General features: G+C 41.7%; 1 pseudogene; it reads right to left on the bottom strand.

Annotated features, from left to right (window-relative positions):
- Positions 1–4,230: 4,230 nt before the first annotated feature.
- Positions 4,231–4,872, bottom strand: LOC132007668 (adenylate kinase 4, mitochondrial-like; annotated as a pseudogene).
- Between the last annotated feature and the right edge of the window lie 15,310 nt (positions 4,873–20,182).

Raw genomic sequence — 20,182 nt, 5'->3', positions numbered from 1 at the left:
TTTTGCTACTATTTTAGTTATCTCTCTCTTTTTTAAGATTTTATTTATTTGACAGACAGAGATCACAAGGAGGCAGAGAAGCAGGCAGAGAGGAGGAAGCAGGCTTCCCATGGAGGAGAGGGTCCGATGCAGGGCTTGATCCCAGGACTCTGGGATCATGACCTGAGCCGAAGGCAGAGGCTTTAACCCACTGAGCCACCCAGGCGCGCCGAGTTATCTCTTATTTTGTAATCATTCTTCAGGATTGTCTTTTTTTCCTCTTCCTCTTTTACCTTTTAAAAAACCACCTATTGAGGTGTGATTGACATCTGAAAAGCTGTCCATACGTAACATATACAACTCGATGAGTTTGGGGCTAAGTGTACTTGTGAAACCATCACCACATATTTATCCTAAAGACACAAATGGAGTGATCCGAAGGGGCACGTACACCCGAATGTTTATAGCCGCAATGTCCACAATAGCCAAACTATGGAAAGAGCCTAGATGTCCATCAACAGATGAATGGATAAAGAAGATGTGGTGTAGGGACGCCTGGGTGGCTCAGTTGGTTAAGCAGCTGCCTTCGGCTCAGGTCATGATCCCAGCGTCCTGGGTTCGAGTCCCACATCGGGCTCCTTGCTCGGCAGGGAGCCTGCTTCTCCCTCTGTCTCTGCCTGCCATTCTGTCTGCCTGTGCTCGCTCTCACTCCCTCTGTCTCTCTGACAAATAAATAAAATCTTTAAAAAAAAAAAAAAAGAAGATGTGTTGTATGTATACCATGGAATACTACTCAGCCATCAAAAAGGACAAAATCTTGTCATTTGCAATGACATGGGTGGAACTAGAGGGTATTATGCTGAGCTGAATAAGTCATTCAGCGAAAGACAATCATCATATGATCTTCCTGATATGAGGAATTTGAGAAGAAGGGTTGGGGGCCGTGGGGGGCAGGGAGTGAAAAAATGAAACCAGATGGGACCAGGGAGGGAGACAGACCATAAGAGACTCAGTCTCAGGAAACAAACTGAGGGTTGCTGGAGTGGAGGAGTGTGGGAGGGGCGGGGTGGCTGGGTTATGGACATTGGGGAGGACATGTGCTACGGTGAGCGCTGTGAAGTGTGTAAGCCTGACGATTCACACACCTGCACTCCTGGGGATAATAATACATTATGTGTTTTAAAAAAAAAAGAGAAACTATCACCACAATCTATGCCATAAAATTTTCTCCTGCCTTGATGATGATGATGTGTGTTGAGTACACTTAACATAATATCTACCCTCTGAGCAAATTAAAAAAATATTTTATTCATTTATTTGACAGTGAGAGAGAGCACAAGCAGAGGAGGAAGCAGGCTCCCTGTCAAGCAAAGGAGCCTGATGCGGGGCCCCATCCCAGGACCCCGGGACCATGACCTGAGCTGAAGGCAGATGTGCAACAACTGAGCCCCCCAAGTGCACCCTAAGCAAATTAAAAAAAAATTGTTTTTTATTTGACAGAGAGATAGAGGCACAAGTAGGCAGAGTGAGAGGGAGAAACAGCCTTCCTACTGAACAAGGAGCCCGACTCGGGACTCAATCCCAGGACCCCCGGATCATGACCTGAGCCAAAGGCTTAGCCGACTGAGCCACCCAGGCGTCCCCCTCTGAGCAAATTTTAGGCATACAATACAGTGCTGTTAGCTAGAGGCGCTATGCCGTGTAGATCTTGGTATTTATCCTACATAACTAAAACTTTCTATCCTTTAACCATTTTTTCTCCATTTTCCCCTCCCACTAGGCCCTGGCAACCACCATTCTACTCTCTGTTCCTATGAGTTTGACTATTTTAGATCAACATATGAAGTCATATAGTATCAGTCTCTCTGCACGTGGCTTATTTCCCTTAGCATCACGTCCTCCAGGTCCGCCCGTGTTGTTGCCCATGGCAAGATTTCCGCCTTTTTTAGGCTGAATGATATTCTCTTGTATGTATAGACCATATTCTCTTCATCCATTCATCTGTTGACGGACGTCGGACGTCGGGTTATTTCTGTTTCTTGGCTATTGTGAATATCGCTGCAGTGAGCCGGGGAGTGCAGATATCTCTTTGGGATCCTGGTTTCAATTCCTTTGGATAAATAATCACGAGTGGGATTCCTAGATCATATGGTGGTTCTATTTTTAATATTTTGAGGAATCTCATACTTTTCCCCATATTGACTGTACCAACTTACATTCTCACCAAATAACAGGCATCCTAACAGGTGTGAGGTGGTATCTCATCATGGTTTTGATTTGCATTTCCCTGATGATTAGTGACGTGACGTGGATTACCTTTTCATGTACCTATTGGCCATCTGTATGTCTTCTTTGGAGAAATGTGTATTCAGGTCCTTTGCCAATTTTAAAGTTGATTTAATTATTTGGTGTTGAGTTGTATGAGTTCCTTACATATTTTGGATATTAACCCTTTATCAGATACATGGTTTGCAAATATTTTCTCCCATTCTCTAGGTTGCCTTTTCATTTGGGTGATTATTTCCTTCCCTGTGCAGAAGTGTTTTAGTTTGATGTGGTCCCACTTGTCTATTTCTGCTTTTGTTGCCTGTGCTTTTGGTGTCACATCTAAAAAATTGTTGTCAAGACCAATGTCAAGGAGCATTCTCACTATGTTTCCTTCTCATAGTTTTATGGTTTCAGGTTTTATGATTAAGTCTTTAATCCATTTTGAGTTTATTTTTGTGTATGGTGGGTCCAATAGGGATCCAGTGTTGTTCTTTTGATTGTAGCTCTCCAGTTCCCAATACCATTACAAACACTATTGTGTTTCTTGGCACCCTCATCAAAGATTAATCGACCATATATAAGTGAGTTTATTTCTGGAGTATTCTGTTCCATTAGTCTATGTGTTTATTTTTATGTCAGAATGACATGCTATTTTGATTCATGTAGCATTTTTTCTTTAATAAATGGTTTATTGATATTACATTAAAAAGAATGACAAAATTGTATTATCTATATTTCTAGATTGAATGGCCACCCCATAGAAGGCATCTTTGGAATAGTAAAAAGTTTTAAGAATTTGTTTTCCCATAGCCATAAAGCTGTCATGCTCAGTTTGGGTAACATTTCCCTCACCCCCAGGCTCCAGTCACTGACAGGAGGAAACCAGTGTCAGCGTCAATATTTAGCAGCATTTCAAAAAAGCATTTTTTTCCTCTTGAATAAAAAGTTAAACTATTCTTTTAGTGCAGCAGTTTCATATGGTCTTATTACTTCTATACACCAGATATGATCCTTTCACATTTATGTAGGTAAGTCTCTCCCATTTTTTTTTGAAGACTCCCAAAGACTTTGAGGATTTTATTTTTATTTTTTTAAAGATTTTAATTACTTATTTGACACACACACACAGAGAGAGAGAGAGATCACAAGTAGGCAGAGAGGCAGGCAGAGAGAGAGCAGGAAGCAGGAGCCCTGCTGAGCAGAGAGCCCGATGTGGGACTCGATCCCAGGACCCTGAGACCATGACCTGAGCTGAAGGCAGAGGCTTAACCCTCTGGGCCACCTAGGCACCCCTATTTTATTTTTATTTTTAAAACATATTTTATTTATTCTTTTGAGATATGGAGAGCGAGCATGAGAGAACATGAGCTGGGGGACAGGGGGCAGTGGGAGAGAAGCAGACTCCCCGCTGAGCAGGGAGCCCAACTCAGGGCTCGATCCCAGGACCCCGAGACCACGACCTGAGTCAAAGGCAGATGCTTAACCAACTGAGCCACCCAGGCACCTTGAGGATTTTATTTTTTCACAATGAAAGAAAAGAGGAGGGTCAACCCACGACGGTCAGCCCAGCCAGGTAAGTAGACCTGCTGAACTCAGTTCCTGGTGCAGGAAGCAATCTGACACCCTCCCCTTGCTCTCAGCTCTTAGAAAGGGATCTGGGAGGGATAAAAGCAGTACGGAAGGCACGTGCCAGAGAACTTGGGACAAGGCTTTCCGGTGCTGTGGTTCAGCAGCCTTTGGGAGGCGGGGGAACCAGAGGCCAACGCCCTCACATGTGAAAAGGCTGCTAAGAAATCAGCTAGGGTGTCGGTTAGATGCCCTTTGAAATCCAGCCTGTACTTGCTTTCCTGTGAAGTGAAGGGCTTGAGATGTGCAGAGGCATCTGAGACATGTGTAGGGGACCCTTCTTGTGCAAAAGGCAGAGAGGAGCCTCTTCAGGAAGGCTTTCTACTCATTTGTTTTCATGTCAGCTTACCATCTAGGCTAGGAAAGCCGCTGTGAGCTCTGCCCACTAGCTTTGAACTTGGACACCGCACCAATACTACACAGACGACCAAATGAATGACATTTTCCTGGTTCTGCTGCTGCTTTGGACTGAATAGGTGTGATCATGCTCGAGAAAAGTGTGTGAACATAGGCCCAGATTCTGTTAGTTTCCACTGCAGAAAATCAGCGAAGCGCTCCTTAGCTCTTGTATAATTCAGTTACTGGCTTTGCCCAGCTTCGGGGTCATCATCCATCTGCTGGACTAATCGTTCCCCCATGACGTCATCAGTCCCACGCACAGCAGGTGGATTGAAGTCCCGGTTAACTAGGAGGTGACTCCAACGTCAGTGGAGATGATCTTTGAGTGTCTCCAGCACAACGTTCAAAGTGATCACCATGTTAGATCCAGCTCACAGCTTTTGTCCAGGGCTTCAGCCTGGACTAATGTTGTAGGAAAACTGTCCAGCAGCCAGTGCGGCCAGGCCCGTTCTCCAGCTCTGGCATCATTAGGCGGGTGATCACATGACCTGGAACCACAAGACCTTTCTCCCTGTACTGCTTTGCCATATCACCAACTTGGGTGATGCTGGCTTTGATGTTCCTGCACAAGAAGTAGCTGCTGGAGAGATGCTGGAAGCCAAAGGATGACTGTGCGCAGGAGTTTGGAAGCCATTGCCTTTGCCAGGCAGGGAGGGGGTGGCCTAACAGGCAACCCTGACAGCAGCCTTGGAGAAGCTCCGGGAACTTTGTTGCTTCTGCCTCTGACACTCTTCCCTTGCCAGGGACTCCTGATTGCTATAGCTTTGTAATACAATTGAAAATCAGGAAGCCTGATAGCTCCAGTTTTGTTTTTCTTGCTCAAGATTGCTTTGGCTATCTGGGGTCTTTTGTGGTTCCATATGAATTTTAGGAGTGTTTTTTTCTAATTCTGTGAAAAATGCCATTGGAATTCTGATAGAGATTGTTTTGGGTACTGTGAACATTTAAACAATATTAATTCTTCTAATCCATGAATATTGGTTATCTTTCCATTTGTTTGTGTCATCTTCAATTTCCTTCAGAAATTGTTTTATAGTTTTCACTGTACAGATCTTTCACCTTCTTAGTTAAATTTAATCCTAAATATTTTATTGTTTTGATATGATTGTTAGTGGGATCATTAACTTAATTTCTTTTTGAATAGTATATTGCTAGCGTATAGAAATGGCAGATTTTTTAGTGTTGATTTTATATCCTGCAACATCACTGAATGCATTTATTAGTTCTAACAGTTTTTGGTGAATTCTTTAGGGTATAGTTTTACCATTTCCTTTATTATTTGGATGCCTTTTATTTTTTTTTCTTACCTAATTGCTCTGGACTTTCAGTAATATGTTGAATAGAAATGGTGGGGGTGTGGGGGTGCCTGGGTAGCCCAGTTGGTTAAGTGTCTGACTTCAGCTCAGGGTCCTGGGATTGAACCCCACATTGGGCCTTGCACTCAGAGGGGAGTTACCTTCTCTTTCTTCCTCTCCCTCTGCCCCTCCTCCTGCTTGTGTGTGCTCAATCTCTCTCAAATAAATAAATAAAATCTTTTTTAAAATGGTAAGAGTGGGCACCTTTGTCTTTTTGTTTTGTTTTGTTTTGTTTTCTGATCTTAGAGGAAATCTTTCAACCTTTCACCACTGAGCATGATACTAACTGTGGGCTTGTCATAGATCACCTTCATTATGTTGAGGTACATTCCTATAACATAATTTGTTGAGTTTTTTTTTTTAAATCATAAAAGGATGTTGAACTTTTTTCAAATGCTTTTTATGCATCTATGAGATTATTCTGATTTTAATCCTTCATTCGTTCCTGTAGTGTATCATATTGATTTACAGATATTGAACTATCCTTGCATCTCAGGGAAATATCCCACTTGATCATGGTGTATGATCTTCTTAATATGAATTCAGTTTGCTAGTATTTTGTTGAGGCTTTTTGCATCTATGCTCATTTCTGATATTGGCCTGTAATTTTCTTTTCTTTTTTTTTTTTTGTAGTGTTCTTACCTGGCTTTGGTGTCAGGAGAATGCTTACTTCCTAAAACAGTTTGGGATCATTCGTTCCTATTCAATTTTTGGAAGAGTTTAAGTAGACTTGACATTAATATTTCAAATGTTTGGTAAAATTAACCAGTGAAACTATCTAGTTCAGCACTTTTCTGTGTGTGTGGGTTTTGATTACAGATTCAATCTCCTTACTCATTATTGATCTGTTCAGACTTTCTTTTTCTTTCTGATTCAGTCTTGTTAGGTTGTGTGTTTCTAGGAATTCACCTGTTTCTTCTAGGTTATCCAATTTGTTGACATATAATTGTTCATAGTAGTCCCTTAATGATCCTTTGTATTTCTGTGATATTGGTTTTAATGTCCCCTCTTTCATTTCTAATTTTATTTTATTTTTTGAATCTTCTCTTTTTTTCCTGAGTCTTAGCTGAATGTTTGTCACTTTTGTTTATCTTTTCAAGAAAACAGTTTTGTTGATCTTTTCTCTGTTTTTTATAGTCTTGGTTTCTTTTTTTAAGATTTTGTTTATTTATCTGAGAGAGGGTGAGTGAGAGTGCACAAGTTGGGGGAGCGGCAGAGGGAGAGAGGGAGAGGGAGAAGCAGGTTCCCCATGGAGCAGGACCCTGAGATCATGACCTGAGCAAAGGCAGATGCTTAACTGACTGAGCCACCCAGGTGCCCCTGGACTTAGTTCTTTTTATAAGACCTTAAAGTATAGAGTTAGGTTGTTTACTTGAAATCTTTCCTTTTCTTAAATGTAGGTATTTATTGCTAAAAGCCTCCTTCTTAGAACTGCTTTTGTTGTACCCAGTAACTTTTTTTTTAAGTTGTGTTTCCACTTTTGTGTGTATCAAGATTTTTAAAAAAGATTTTATTTATTTATTTGACAGAGAGAGGCCGTGAGAGAGGGGATACAAGATGGGGGAGTGGGAGAGTGAGAAGTGGCTTCCTGCTGAGCAGGGGGCCCGATACAGGGCTTGATCTCAGGACCCTGGGATCATGATCTGAGCCAAAGGTAGTCATTTAACCAACTGAGCCACCCAGGCACCCCTCAAGATATTTTTTTAAAGATTTATTTATTTGAGAGAGAGAAAGAGAGAGTGAGTGAGAGGGTGAGCATGGATGGGAGGGGAAGATGGAGAGGGAGAGTCTCAAGCACACTCTGCACTGAGCATAGAGCCTTATGTGAGGCTTAATCCCACAACCATGAATCCACAACCTGAACCAAAACCAAGAGTTGGACGCTTAATTGACTGTACCACACAGGTGCCCCTCAAGATATTTAAATTTTTTTTTATTTTTAAGTACTCTCTACACCAAATGTGGATTTGAACTTACAGTCCTAAGATCAAGATTTGCATGCTGTACTGACTGAGCCAGCCAGGCATCCTCTCAAGAGATTTTTAAAATTTCTTCTTTGACCCATTGGTTGTTCGGGAGTGTGATCCTTAATTTCCAATATGAATATATAAATTTTCCAATTTTCTTCCTGTTACTGGTTTCTAGTTTTATACTATTGTCGTTGGAAAAGATATTGATAAAATTTCAATCTTCTTAAATTTGCTAAGACCTATTTTGTATCTAACATGATCTGTCCTTGAGAATGTTCCATGTGTGCTTGTGAGGAATGTGTATTTTGCTGCTGTTGAATAGAAAGTTCTGTATATGTCTGTTAGGTCCGTTTGGTCTGAAGTATAGTTCAAATCCCATGTTTCCTTACTGATTTTATATCTAGGTGATTATCCATTGTTTAAAGTGGAGTACTGAGGAGTGCCTGGGTGTCTTGGTCAAGCATCCGACTCCTGATTCTCCTGATTTCTTAAGGTTGTGAGATTGGGCCCACATGGTACTCCATGCTGGGTGTGGAGCCTGCTTACAATTCTCTCTTGCTCCCTCTCCCGCTGCCCCTCCCTGACCCCGTGCTTTCTCTCTCTCTCTTAAAAAAATTAAAGCGGAGTATTAAAATCCATTTTTGTATTTTGATTTCCTTCATTCTTTGTTTCTTCTTGTAGATTTGAGTTATTTTGTTCTACCTGGAAGTTTTCCATTAGTATTTCTTGTTAAGTTTGGCCCACTAGGAACAAATTCTCTCATTCTTTATCTGAGAATGTCTTTATTTTTTTTCAACTTGAAAATAAATATATTCATAATGCATAGAGTTACATTCCCTTTACCACCCACCCCCAACCTTGGGAGTGCCCCAGAAACTCAATGATTCTTTAAAATATCACAGTGTAGAAGTATCTGCAACACGAACACAGTATACTCTAAAAAGAAAGAAATTCTTGATCAAAATGTCATCCAGATCTCCATATGGATGTGCTTCTTTTCTTGGAACATTCTTTTTCATTTTTCTTACTTTAGCCTCAAAGTTCTTTGAAGTACACCAATGTTCAAGGACACTAAGAAGTAAATACATGTAAGAATGTCTTTATTTTAACTTTATTTTCAAGTCTAGTTTTTCTGGAAACAGAATTACTCAGTGACAGTTTTTTTCTTTCAACACTTTGAAAATGTCACCTCTTGCTTTCTGGCTTCCATTGAGTCTGATGACGTGTCAGCCATTAAGTGAATTGCTGGTCCCTTGTACATGATGAATCGCTTTTCTCTTGTTGCCTTCAAGATTTTTTTGTCTGTAGCTTGGAACAGTTTGACTAGGGTGTATCTAGGTATGGGTCCCTGTCTGTCTGTCCTGTTTGGAGTTTGTTGAGCTTCCTGGTTCTGTAGATTAATATTTTTCACCAAATATGGGAATATTTCAGTCATTATTTTTTTCTTCTTACTTCTTTAACTCTTTTCTTTCTGGGAGTCTCATTACACTTAAGTTATCACACTTGGTGGCATCTCCCAGTACATGCAGCTATGTTAATTTTTCTTCAGTTTTTCTTTCTATTATTTGGATTCGGTACTTTATATTGCTTTATCTTTGAGTTTGCTGATTCGTTCCTCTTTCATCTCTTTCATCTCTGCTATTGAGCCCAGATGCTTAACAACTGAGCCACCCAGCTGCCCCACGTGGTAAAGTTTTCATGTCAGTTCTTTAATCTTTAAACTTAGGAATTCCCATTTGGGTATTTTATGTAGTTTCTGCTTCTTCATTGAAACTCTGTGTTTGATGAATTGTCATATTTTCCTCTAATCATTTGAGCATAGTTTCCTATAATTCTTTGAACATACTCCTAATAGGTGCTCTGAAGCTTTTGACTACTAAATTGAATATCTAGATCTCTCAAAGTCAGATTCTCTTGACTGCTCTCACTTGTGTGTCAAACTTACCATTTTCTTTGTGTCAAGTTGTCAAGTGGTTCCTGAATAGCAGCACTGTGGCTTCTAGGCTTTGGCATTTCCATAGATTCAGCTGGTAAGGAAAAAATGAGCCCAAATGGATTCAGATAGTATGTTACTTACACATTCAACAAAAGCAAGATCAGTGTAGTGTCAGATCATGTCTCTGGTCTCACAAGATGACAGACACCAAACCAGAGGGACCGGATGACAGGTGACACAGGCAGTGGAACACTCTGCCATTGAGGAGTCATCTCTAAAATTACAGCCAAGCAGGTTTGTAGACTTGTATAGAATTCTGAAGCTGTAAGCTGAGTGGAGACAAGGTAGAAAGTTCTGTGCCCAACTGCAACTGGGGAGATAGATGAAAAATGGCTTTGTTGAAGTCTCCCTTAGGATATGGATCAGAAGGGGCACCTGGGTGGCTCAGTGGGTTAAAGCATCTGCCTTTGGCTCAGGTCATGATCCTGCTTCCCACCACCCCCTCCCTGGCCTGCCTCTCTGCCTACTTGTGAATTCTCTCTGTCAAATAAATAAACAAAATCTTTAAAAACAACAAACAAACAAACAAACAAACAAACAAAAAGATAGGGATCAGAAAATGCCTCACAGACGCTCCATACCAGCTGTTTCTCCCCTTGCTCCAGGAGAATCACAGGGTATTCTGCCAAGACAGAGGTCAGATGTAGTCAGTTCTTGCCTATGTATCCTTTGTGGAGATATGCAAGATCATCAGGGTGCCACACAGAATTACCACGCCCCTATGCTTTGCATGTTTGCTTTTGTTGTTGAAAAAATGAGCATTTTCTGAGTATTTGTTTTTTGCTTTGTTTTGCTCTGTTTTAATAACTTTTCTGGACCTAAACTGTGGAATCTATCACTCCCACTACAATCTGTCTGTCTCATGGAGTACAGCTGCTGTTTTTTCTTTTCAGATTAGAAAAATTCTTATTTTTACTTATTTAAAAGATTTTTATTTACTTATGTGACAGAGAGAGAGACAGGGAGAGCGCGAGTGAGCGCTACCACAAGTAGGGGGAGCTACAGTCAGAGGGAGAGGGAGAAGCAGGTTCCCCACTGAATGTGGAACCCGATGCAGGGCTGAATCCCAGGACCCTGGGAACATGACCTGAGCTGAAAGTAGTAGTTTAACCAACTGAGCCACCCAGGCGTCCCTTATTTTTATTTTTTAACCTGGCTTCCTAGTGTCTGCATAACTTAGTGCTTTAGCCAGTGATTTTGGTAGAGATTGTGCTGAAACTTCTTGAGCCCAAAACTCTCCTCACTATTTGCAGATTGATCTGTGTGTGGGTAGGGAGTGTGGTGTCTCTCTTGATCAGATGGGGGCCCCCAAATGAAGGGTGATGATCAGGTGGAAGCTGGCGGTGTGGAGGGTGAGTGCCCTGGGCAAGAAGACTGCAGACTCCTGCTGCCCTTAACTGAAGTTGTAACAGTTTGTTGTCTACCTTTGGTTACTTTCCAGAACACTGCAATGGTCAACAATAACTTGTCTAGTTTTGTATTTGACTTTTTTGTGGATAAGATTTGTCAACCTCTTTATCATACTGAGAATTCCACATATATCACCTTTATTTCTGAAGGATTTTTTTACTGGGTCTGTAGAATTCTGGTTTGGAAATTATTTTCTTTCAGCACTTTGTATGATTTTCTTGTTTTCTGGATTCTGCTGTTTCTGTGCAGAATTCAGCTGTTCATTTTAGTGTCCTTACTCCTCCTTTTTCCTCTGACTATTAAGATTTTTTTCTCTTGGGGTGCCTGGGTGGCTCAGTGGGTTAAAGCCTCTGCTTTCAGCTCAGGTCATGGTCTCAGGGTCCTGGGATCGAGCCCCGCATCGGGCTCTCTGCTCAGCAGGGATCCTGCTTCCCCCTCTTTCTCTGCCTGCCTTTCTGCCTGATTGTGATCTCTCTCTGTCAAAATAAATAAATAAAATATTTTAAAAAAGATTTTTTTCTCTTTGTATTTTAGCAATTAAGATTTTCTTTTTGTCTTTATATTTTAGCAGTCTTACTACAATGTGCCTAGATATCATGTTCTTTGTACTTATCTTGCTTGAACTTAAAAAAAAAAAGATTTTGTTTATTTATTTGACAGAGAGAGAAAGATCACAAGTAGGCAGATTGAGAGAGAGAGAGAGAGGAGGAAGCAGGCTCCCTTCTGAGCAGAGAGCCCGATGCAGAGCTTGATCCCAGGACTCTGAGATCATGACCTGAGCCGAAGGCAGAAGCTTAACCCACTGAACCACCCGGGCGCCCTTGCTTCAACTTTAAAAAAAAGATTTTATTGCTTTATTATATATAGAGAAGGCATGAGTTGGGGGGGGCAGGGCAGAGGGAGAGGGAGAAGCAGACTTCTTCCTGAGCAAGGAGCCCAATGTGGGGCTGAATCCCAGGACCCTGGGATCATGACCTGAGCTGAAGGCGGACACTTAACCGACTGAGCCACCCAGGCGCCCTGAAACATTTTATTTTAAAGTAATCTCTACACATAATGTAGGATGTGAACTCATGACCCTGAGATCAAAAGTCACATGCTCCACACACTGAGCCAGCCAAGCACCCCTATTTTTAGCTTGGTGAATATTTTTATCAGGAAGGGTGTTGGATTTTGTCAAATGCCTTTTCTGTGTTTATTGAGATCATCATGTGATTTCCATCCTCCATTCTATTACTATGTAGTAAATATGTGTTGAGCTGAAGACCAACTGAGTGTTTGAGGCCCCCTATTGTGAACTGAATTGTGACCCCCGAAAGATATGTTCAAGTTCTAACCCGTGGTACCTGTGAATATAACCTTATTTGGAAATAGGGTCTTTGCAGATGTAATCAAGTAAAGATGAGCTCATACTGGTGCGTGTGGGGGCCTAAATCCAATATGACTGATGTCATTAGAAGAAGAGGGACACCTGGGTGGCACAGCTGGTTGAGCATCCCACTCTTGATTTCAGCTCAGGTCATGATCTTGGTGTCATGAGATTTAACCCGCACTTCAGGCTCTGCACACGGCAGCGAGTCTGCTTAGGATTCTCTCTCTCCCTCTGCCCCTTCCCTGTGTATGCTCTCTCTCTCTTTCAAATAAATAAACACATCTTTAAAAAAAAAAGAGTTGAAGAGACATAGATAGTGTCACAGAAAAAAGAATGTCATGTGAATATGGAAGCAAAGATTGAAGTGAGTCACCTATAAACCAGGGAATGTCAAGGATTGCTGACGACCAACCGAAACTGGTTGAGAGGCGTGAAACAGATTGTTTCCAAGAGTTTTCACAGTCAGTATGGCTGTCAACATCTTGATTTTAGACCTCTGGTCTTGTGAAATGTGAGAGAATCACTTTCTATTGTTTGAAGACAGTAAGTTTGTTGTACTTTGTCACGGCAAACCCTAACCCTTAGCAAAGTAGTATATCCCCCCCAGTCTTCAATTTTGTCACTTCAGTTCCACTTGACCACTTAAAGTTCTGCTGATTTCTCTGCCCCCTAACAACAACCCTCTGCCTCTATCTGCACTGAGAGCTGAAGTATTTCCCAGGGGAAAAGTGGTTGCAGATGGTCAGCGTAAATTTGTCACTCGTTCCAGGGCTTTCAGTTTTGTTTGCTGTGTTTTCAGGGCCTCTCTCTTTTAGCAAGTCTTTGTTTCCCAAGCACAGTGAGACTACAGAAAATGGCTACCACTGCTCAGCTTACGTCTATGGCCTCTGACCCTGTGCAGCTTCAGAACGCTGCACATGTCTTGGCGGAGAGCACCTGTTGGTTTGAGGACCCTAAAGTCTTCAGTTTTGTCAGTACAGCCCCACATAACTGTTAAAACCTCTCATGTTTTTTCTGAACCTTAGCAGTAGCTTTCTGTATGGGTTAAGTTCAGATTCAGCATCTATCCTTCAACTACAGCCAACATGTTCCTTTAAACAAAAAGCAGCTGCAGTTCCTCAGCTCATGTCTAAAAGTTTCTCCCTGTCTTAGTCTGTTCACGCAACTATAACAAAAACACCACAGACTGGGTGCCTTGTAAACAACACATGTATTTCTCACAGTTCTGGAGGCTGGAAGTCCAAGATCAAGTGCAGATTTCAGTGTCTGGTGAGGGCCCAGTTCCTTGTTCATAGATCACCACCCTCTCCTTGTGTCCTCACCTGGCAGCCGGGACAAGGGTGCTCTCTGGGGTCCCTTTCATAAGGGCGTTAATCCCATGCATGAGGGCTCCACCCTCATGACCTAATCACCTCTCAGAGGCTTCACCTCCTAATGCTGTCACACTGAGACTTAGGGTTCAATATGCGGGTTCTTGGAGGACACAAACATTCAGACCATAACATTCTACCCTGACTCATCAAAATTCATGTCCTTCTTGCACACAAAAATGCATTCATTGTATTTCAGGAGCCCCCAAAGTCTTAACCAGTTACAGCATGAACTCTGAAGTCTAAGGCCAAGTCTCATGTAGATATCACCTAACTCAGATGTGGATTAGACTAAAAGTATGAGCCGAGGCAAATTCCTCTCCATCTGTGAACCTGTGAAACATACATGTTGTGTGCTTCCAAAATGCAGTGGTGGGACAGGCATAGGATAGACATTCCCATTCCAACTGGGTTAAATAGGAAAGAAGAAAAGAGGGATAGGTCCTAAGTAAGTCCAAAATCTAATGCGGCAAATTCCAGTAGACCTTAAGCCTCAAGAATAATCTTCTTTGGCTCAATGCTCTGTCTTCTGGGCCCACTGGGGTGGCAATGCTACCACATGACTTGGTAAGATGGCCTGCAGCTGCTCCCTGCTGGGGCTCTGAAGCTCTCCTGGGCTGGGATTGCATGCCTGATGCTGTGCTGTGTAACCTTGTCTTTTAAAACCTAGGTGGAGACAGCCATGCCCCTCAAACCCCATGTACTCTGGGCTTCAGGTGAGAGTGTCAGCCCTGATGATTTCTGAATCACCTTTGAGGTCATCCTTCCATTGTCTTAAAGAATAGTACCTGGCCTCTGTCGAGATAGCGAATCCATACTAATCTCTCAATCAAGTGGTCAGGTCACTTGGCCACATTCTTAGTGTTGTCATTTTTTTGCAATATGGATAGGCCGCGGATTTTCCAAAACTTTAAGTTATGCTTCCTTTTTTGCTTAACAATTCTGTCTTCAAATAGCTTCTTTTCAAGTTTTACTATAAGTAATTAGGAGGCACCAAGATGCACCCTCAACAATTTGCTTAGAAATTTCTTCAGCTAGGGGCGCCCAGGTGGCTCAGTGGGTTAATCCTCTGGCTTCGGCTCAGGTCATGATCTCAGGGTCCTGGGATCGAGCCCCACATCTCTGCTCAGCGGGGAGACTGCTTCCCCCTCTCTCTCTGCCTGCCTCTCTGCCTACTTGTGACCTCTCTCTCTCTGTGCCAAATAAATAAATAAAATCTTTAAAAAAAAGAAATTTCTTCAGCTAAACATCCAATTTCATGGCTTGTCAATTCTGTTTTCCACAAAACACTAGGACACAAACATGATTCAGCCAAGTTCTTTGCCACTTTTTAACAAGGATGGCCTTTCCTCCAGTGTCCAATAATATGTTGCTCATTTCTGTCAGAGACCATATCAGAATGACCTTTATTATCTACATTATACCAATATCCTGGTCGTGATTACATAGGTCATCTCTAAGAAGATTGTGGCTTTCTCTACAGCGCTACAGAATTGTTGTTTGCTGGTCTGTTCACGTCAATATAGGCTTTTTCTAGTACATACTTTGAAACTCTTCCAGCCTCTACCCATTACCCAGTTCCAAAGCTGAGATTGTTACAGGAGCGCTTCTCAGTACTGATTTCTGTCTTAGCCCATTCGGGCCACTGAAACAAATGCCATAGTCCAAGTGATTCCTTTTTTTTCTTTTTTAAGATTTTATTTATTTATCTGACAGACAGAGTTCATAAGGAGGCAGAGAGGCAGGCAGAGAGAGGAGGAAGCAGGCTCCCTGCCTCCCTGTTCGATCCCAGGACCGTGGGATCATGACCTGAGCGGAAGGCAGGGGCTTTAACCCACTGAACCACCCTGGCGCCCCAGTCCGAGTGATTTCTAATAGCAGGTATTTCTCATAGTTTGGAGGCTGGTAATCCAAGATCGCAGTGCTGGCAGGTTTGGCATCTGGTGAGAGCCTGCTTCCTGGTTCACAGATGGTCATCTTCTTGCTGTGTCCTCACACAGTGGAGGGAATGAGGGAGCTCTGTATGGTTGCGTTTATAAGGGCACTAATCCCATTCCTGAGAGTTTCCCTTCTGACTTGATGACCTCCCAAAGGCCCCACATCCAAATATCATCACACTGGGAATTAGGTTTCAACATATAAATTTTGGGGTGGATACAAATGTTCATTACATAATACTCCCCTCTCTGGAATTTCAGCCCCTTAAGTTCTTATTGCTTCCGTACTTCCATGCCCTTAAAAATCGGATTTTTATAATTTATCAGCTTTTTTTTTCTTTTTTTTTTTAAAGATTTTATTTATTTATTTGACAGAGAGAGATTACAAGTAGGCAGAGAGGCAGGCAGAGAGAGAGAGGAGGAAGCAGGCTCCCTGCAGAGCAGAGAGCCCGATGCGGGACTCGATCCCAGGACCCTGAGATCATGACCTGAGCCAAAGGCAGCGGCTTAACCCACTGAGCCACCCAGGCGCCCATTTTTTTTCTTTTAAAAAAGATTTTATTTATTTATTTCAGATAAACAGAGAGTGAGTGAGAGAGAAACCATGGGGGGTGAGGGGCAGAGGGAGAAGCAGACTCCCTGCTGAGCAGGGAGCCCCATGTGGGACCTGATCCCAGGACTCTGGGATCACGACCCAAGCCCAAGCAGATGCTTAACCAACTGAGCCACCAGGCGCCCCAAGAGTGTTGTTTTAATGATCTGATCTGTGTAATAAAGTACCTGAAATCATTCTGCCTTGAAATAATAGTCATTGAGGGACCCCTTTGTGGCTCAGTCGGCTCCGTCTAGGAACTGTGCTCTCACTGAGTTCCAGATACATTGAGTTATCCATGCGTTTATTCCACAAATAGTAACTGAATATCTGCTATTGCTGGTCACTAGGCCTGCAGGGAACAATCCAGGCAGACACTGCTGCTCACGGAGCTTACATTCCTGAGGGGGCACCGACAGTAAATAAGGTTAATAAATAGTGTGTTATGGGGCACCTGGGTGGCTCAGTGGGTTAAAGCCTCTGCCTTTGGCTCAGGTCATGATCCCAGGGTTCTGGGATCAAGTCCCGCATCGGGCTCTCTGCTCAGCGGGGAGCCTGCTTCCCTCTCTCTCCCTCTGCCTGCCTCTCTGCCTACTTGTGATCTCTCTGTCAAATAAATAAATAAAATCTTTTAAAAAAATTAAAAAAAATAGTGTGTTATATGGCAATGATTACAAAGGGAAAAAGAGCATGGAAGAGAGATAGGAGATGTGGGTGGGGATTTGTTTTGGATATAATGGCCAGGGAAAACCTTGTTGAGAAGTAAGCATTTGAGGAAAAACTTGAAAGAAATGAAGAAGCAAGCTACATGGATATTTGGGTAATAAAATATAAACATATCTATAATAAGTAAGGCGATTAAATCAACAATAAAAAAAATTCCCCATCAAAGGAAAATACATGACCAGATGGCCTCACTGGAGAATTCTACTGAATATTTAAAGGAGAATTAACATTGATCCTTCTCAAACTCAAAAAACAGAAGAGGAGGGAACAGGTAACTCATTTTGTGAGGCTAACAGAATCCTGATACCAAAGCCAAAAAAATATCACAAGAAAACTACAGATCAATATCCCTTATGAACATAGAGGCAAAAATCCTCAACACAATACTAGCAAACTGAATCCAGGAACAAATTAAAAAATTACACAGGGGCACCTGGGTGGCTCAATCAGTTAAGTGGCTGACTCTTGCTTTCAGCCCAGGTCATAATCTCAGGGTCCCAAAATAGAGCCCCCCATGGTGGGCGCCCTGCTCTGTGGCAAGCCTGCTCAAGGATTTTCCCTCTTCCTTGACTTATGCTCTCTCTCTCTCTCTTTTTCTCTAAAATAAATAGGGCGCCTGGGTGGCTCAGTCAGTTAAGCATCTGCCTTTGGCTCAGGCCATGATCCCAGAGTCCTGGGACTGAATCCCACATTGGGCTCCCTGCTCGGTGGAGAGTCTCCTTCTCCCTCTAGGTCTCCCTCCTGCTGCACTCTCCCTGTCTCATGCTCTCTCTCAAGCTCTCTTTCTTAAATAAATAAATAAAATCTTTTAAAAAATAATAAATCTTTTTAAAAAAAATTACACACAGAGTCATCAAATGAGATTTGTTCTAGGAATGCAAGGGTGGTTCCATATGTGAAATCTACCAGTGACTCAATAAAACAAAGGAAAAATAAAACCCCAATCATCTCAACTGATACAGATAAATTTTTTTTTTTACAAAATCCAGCACCCTTTCATGATAAAAATATTTAAAAACCCTAAGAATATAAGGAATCTTCCTAGACATGATAAAGGGAATTTATGAAAAATCCAGAACCAACATCATACTCAACAGTGAAAGACTGAAGACTTTCCCTCTAAGATCAGGAGAAAGGATGTCCACTTTCAAAACTAATTTTCGACATTGTACTGGAAGTTCCATCTAGAGCAGTCAGCAAGAAAAAGAGATAAAAGACATCCACAATGGAAAGGAAAAAGTAAAACTACCTGTATTTGCAGAGGATATGATCCTATATATAGAAACCCCCAAGGAATCCACAAAACATTGCTAGAGCTAAGAAATGAATTATGCAAAGTTTCAGGTTACAAGATCAACATGCAAAAATCAGTTGTTTTTCTGTACATCAGTAATGAGAACTCTGAATATGAAATCAAGACAATTCCACTTACAATAGTATCAAAAGAATAAAATACTTAGAAATGAATTTAACCAAAAAGGTGTAAGAATTAAACATGAAAACTACAAAACATTGCTGAAAGAAATTAAAGAAGACCTAAATAAATGGAAAGACATTCCATTTAGGTTGTTGATCCATTTTGAGTCAATTTTTGTATATGGAATTTGGTAAGGGTCCAACTTTATTCTTTTGCATGTGGCTATCAGTTGTCCTAACACCATTTGTTGAAGAGACTATTCTTTCTCCACTGCAGGTGGTCTTGGCACTTCCATTAAAAATCAAATGGCCATGGATGTATGGGTTTATTTCTGGACTCTCTGGATTGAAAGATTTAATTTTGTGAAGGTGGCAATACCACCCAAAGTGATCTAAAGATTCAAGGCAATATCCATAAAAATTCCAACTTTTTTTCCAGAAATAGAAATGTTAATCTTTATATTCATGTGGAATTGCAAGGGGGCATGATTAACCAAAAGAATTTTGAAAAAAAAAAGAAACAAAGTTAGAGGACCCACACTTCCTGATTCCAAAACTTATTACAAAACTGCAGTAGTCAAGACATCATGGTGTTGGCCTAAGGATAGACATATAGACCAAAGAGATAGAATTGAGGTTGCAGATGGTACCAGGATGAGCATCGGAAGCCTCACCTATATGCTTCAGTCTCATACAGCAAATGCTCTGCGAAGGGCAAGACATGGCAGACGCAGGCACAGCTCATTCTCCCCTAAATAGGAAAGGAAACACCCCAACGATCCAAATGCATTCAAGAGCCTTTGTCCATTTCCTTATTTTGTTCTGAGCATCACATTCTTGTCATGGGGAGCATCCCACCCTTTCCATGGGAGATGCCACAAAGAAACTAGAAGAAACAAGTGGATAATAAAGTTGTTCAGATGGAGAAAAATACAGAATGGGTATTATCAACTATGTGGCTAACAGAGACCTGAGGTAAGGACAGAAAATGGAGTTGTAAAGGCTGGAAAAGCAAGAAAAAGTGGAACAGAAAGAAGATAAAGATGATAAGAAAATAACGAGAAGTGTGAAGGTAAGGATGGCAATGGCGATTATTTTGTTGAAAAAGGCATTCTTTAAAAAAATATATTATTTATTTATTTGACAGACAGAGATCACAAGCAGGCAGAGAGGCAGGCAGGGAGAGAGGGGGAAGCAGGCTCCCCGCTGAGCAGTGAGCTCGATGCGGGGCTTGATCCCAGGACCCTGAGATCATGACCTGAGCCGAAGGCAGAGGCTTAACCTACTGAGCCACAGGCGCCCTGAAAAAGGTGGTTTTAATAGAGATTTTTTTTCTCTAAAGAAGCTAACTCCCACATTACCAATTCCATATCTTTTAAAGTTAAAAAAGGAAATTCAAAGGAGTAAAACTTTCCAAAGAAGCAAAGGACCTGTACTCAGAAAATTATAGAACACTTATGAAAGAAATTGAGGAAGACACAAAGAAATGGAAAAACATTCTATACTCATGGATTGGAAGAACAAATATTATTAAAGTGTCTATGCTACCTAGAGCAATCTACACATTCAATACAATCCCTATAAAAATACCATCAACTTTTTTTCACAGAACTGGAACATTCCTAAAATTTGTATGGAATCAGAAAAGACCCCGCATATCAAAGGAATGTTGAAAAAGAAAACCGCAGCTGGTGACATCACAATGACAGACTTCAAGCTCCACTACAAGCTGTAATCATCAAGACAGTATGGTACTGGCACAAAAG

The sequence above is a fragment of the Mustela nigripes genome, chromosome X, assembly GCF_022355385.1.
Source record: "Mustela nigripes isolate SB6536 chromosome X, MUSNIG.SB6536, whole genome shotgun sequence".
Taxonomy (NCBI): Eukaryota; Metazoa; Chordata; class Mammalia; order Carnivora; family Mustelidae; genus Mustela; species Mustela nigripes.
The sequence above is the reverse complement of the archived record's forward strand: the minus strand, read 5'-3'. Positions and strand labels throughout refer to the sequence as shown.